Raw genomic sequence first — 3,181 nt, forward strand, 5'->3', positions numbered from 1 at the left:
AATGAGGGCTCAGACTGGGAAGGTCTCTTTGGAGAAGATGTGATTTTAATAAGGCTTTAAAGATGGGGAGAGTGGTAGTCTGTCAGACATGAAGGGAGAGGGAGTTAAAGGCCAGAGGAAAGATATGGGCAAGGAGTGCTGGTGAGATGGTTGAGATGACATTACATTGATTAGTTTGGCATTAAAGGAGCAAAGCATGTGGGCTGAGTTTTAGGAAATTAGCAAGTTAAGATAGGAAGCCCCTCTCAGGGTCACATCTGGAGAGTTTCCAGTACACTACCAGTTTCGACAACAGGAGGTAGAGTCAAGCAGAGGCTTAACTATTGCATTCTTAGCTTGGGCAGTGGCTAGTGAATGGAAGACAATCTGCTACAAGTCAAAACTCACCTGTACTGGGCAGCAGCGGCATGGGAGAGAGTCGAGGGAAGAGACTCATTTACTGCACAGAAGGAGGCAATGGTAAACCACTTCCATGTATTTACCAAGAAATCTCTGCGGATACACTACCAAAATGATTCTAGATGGAAGTGGGGCATTCTGGAAGAGATGTGCCCATGGCTTCTCTATGGGTCGGACATGACTCGACCACATAAGACAAGAAGATAGGAAGCGGCAAGATGAATGAGTGGTTTAAAGACGATGGTATTTGATGTGAAAATGGATGTTCTTGAGGAGTGGGGCGATGTGGGCTGAGCAGTTTTTCAGAAAAATGATCTTGGCAGCAGAGTGAAGTAGGGACTGGAATGGGGAGAATCAAGATGCAAGTGAGGTCCATAAAGAGGCTGATGCAGGAGTCAAGATGGGATATGATAAGTGCTTGGATCAGTGTAGTAGCAGTTTGTATAGAGAGGACAAGACAGATTTGTGATATTGTGAAGGAAAAATCAATAGGATTTGGTGAGTTATTGAATATGTTTGTTGAATGAGAGAAGTTGAGGATAATTCCAGGATTAGGGGCTTGTGATATAGGGAGGATGGCGATGTTGTCTACAAGTTTGGGGAATAGCTAGGAGGACAGGATTTGGATGGGAAGGTAAGAAGTTCTCTTTTGGACATGTTAAATTTTAGGTATCAACAGAAAATCCAATTAGAGCTCTCCTAAAATCAGGAGGAATTGCTAGACTGCAGAGAAGGAGAGAAGCTGGGGCTCGAAAGGTAGATTTGGAATGATTTGCATAGGAAAGTAATTGAAGCCATGGGAGTGAAATTAGTTCTCCAAGGGAAAATGTGTTCATGGAGAATAGGAGACCCAGAACTGAGCTTTGAGTGATTCTCAAAGTTAGAGTGTGGGAGGCAGAGAAGGAACCTGTGAAAGACACTAAGAAGCAGCAGTCAGCCCGGTGAGGAGAACTAAAACAGGACAGTATCACTGAAATCAAGGTTAGATAATGTTTCCAGGAGAAGGGGCTGGTCCACATGGTGGAAAGAACCTGAGATATCATTTATAATTAAGGTGGAGTAGAATCCAACTGATTTAGTAAGAAAGTCATTGGTGACCTTTGAGAGGGCAGTTTCCTTGAAGTGAAAGGGGAGAAACCCAGATTGCAGGGAATCAAGCAGTGAATTGGAGGAGAGGAAGTGGATTCAGTTGGTGTAAACAACTCGCTCAAGGAATTTGGAGAATATTGATAGGAGGGACATGGGGTGATAATTGGAGGGAGCTGTGGAGTCATGGATTTTTTTTTTTTTATAATAGGGGTTCCTTCTAGACTGTGAGTTTATTGTGGGCAGGGATTGTCTCTGTTGCTGAATTGTACTTCACAAGTGCTTAGTACAGTGTTCTGCACACAGTAAGTGCTCAATAAATAACGATTGAATGAATGAATGAATACATGCTATGTTTGAAAGCACGGGGAAGGAAGGAGGGCAAAGAAGAAGGGAAGGAGGATTGGATCCCTGACAAAGTCACAAAAGAGAGGAACTCTACATTCCGTTTCCAAGTGGGAGTAAACATAAGGAAACCGTGACTTTCCATTGTTTCTACATTTAAACTCATTTCTCACATCAGAACATTTGTTTCTTGTGGGCAGGGAATGTTTGTCTTGTTTTGTACTTTCCACATTCTTGGTAGAGTCCACTGCATCTACTGTGGGCTCAATTAATGTTATTATTATTACTACTATCATTACTACCTTATTAAAATCACATCTCCTCCAAGAGGCCTTTCCTGAATAAACTCTCATTTCCCTTAATCCCTCTCCCTTCTCCTTCACCTATACACTGGGAACTCTACCCTTTAAGCATTTTATATTCACCCTACCTAAGCCCCAACACATATAATCAATGGTATTTATTGAACACTTACTATGTGCAAAGAACTGTTCTAGGTACTTGAGTGCAAGATAATTAGCAGACACATTCCCCGACCATAATTATAGTATATAGTCTACAGTGGGAGACAGACATTAATATGAATAAAGAAATAAAAATTAATTTAAATATATGTTCAAAAGTGCTGTGAGGTGAATATCAAATGCCCAGAGGTTACAGATCCAAGTGCGTATATGACGTAGAAGGGAGAGTGAGCCAGGGAAAAGAGAGTTTATTCAGGAAAGGCCTCATGGATAAGATGTGACTTTAATTGTGCTTTGAAGGTGGAGAAAATGGTGGTTTGGCATATATGGAGAGGGAGGGAGTTTCAGACTAGGGAGGAAACATGGGGAAGGGGTTGGCAGCAAGATAGAAGAGATAGGGGCACAGTAAATAAACTGGCGCCAGAGCAGCAGGTTGTACAGGCTGGGCTACAGTTGGAGATTAGTAAAGTGAGGTAGGGGTGGGGCTGGCTGATGAGAGTGCTTTAAAGCTGATGGTAAGGCATTTCTTTTTGTTGCAGAAGTGGATGGGCAGTCATTGGAGGTTCTTGAGTGAGGTAGGAATGAACTGACAATTTTTGTTGACAAATGATCCCTGCAGCAAAGTGAAGTATTTATTGGAGTGGGGAAAGACTGAAGGCTGGGAGCTCAGCAAGAAGGCAGATGCAGTAGTCATTCATTCAATCGTATTTATTGAGCTCTTACTGTGTGCAGAGCACTGTACTAAGCTCTTGGGAAGTACAAGTCAGCAACATATGGAGACAGTCCCTACTCAACAACGGGCTCACAGTCTAGAAGCGGGAGACAGACAAAAAAATAAAACATGGAGTCAGGTGTCAAAATCAACAGAACCAATAGAATTAAAGCTA

The 3,181-nt window shown here is 42.4% G+C and overlaps 1 non-coding gene across 1 annotated transcript; it reads left to right on the forward strand.

The window, feature by feature from the left end:
• Positions 1–239: 239 nt before the first annotated feature.
• LOC119926241 lies at positions 240–377 on the forward strand. Its single transcript, XR_005450131.1, has one exon. It is a non-coding gene; the product is annotated as a small nucleolar RNA SNORA7 (small nucleolar RNA).
• The last annotated feature ends 2,804 nt before the right edge of the window (positions 378–3,181 follow it).

The sequence above is a fragment of the Tachyglossus aculeatus genome, chromosome 3 (assembly GCF_015852505.1).
Source record: "Tachyglossus aculeatus isolate mTacAcu1 chromosome 3, mTacAcu1.pri, whole genome shotgun sequence".
Lineage (NCBI taxonomy): Eukaryota > Metazoa > Chordata > Mammalia > Monotremata > Tachyglossidae > Tachyglossus > Tachyglossus aculeatus.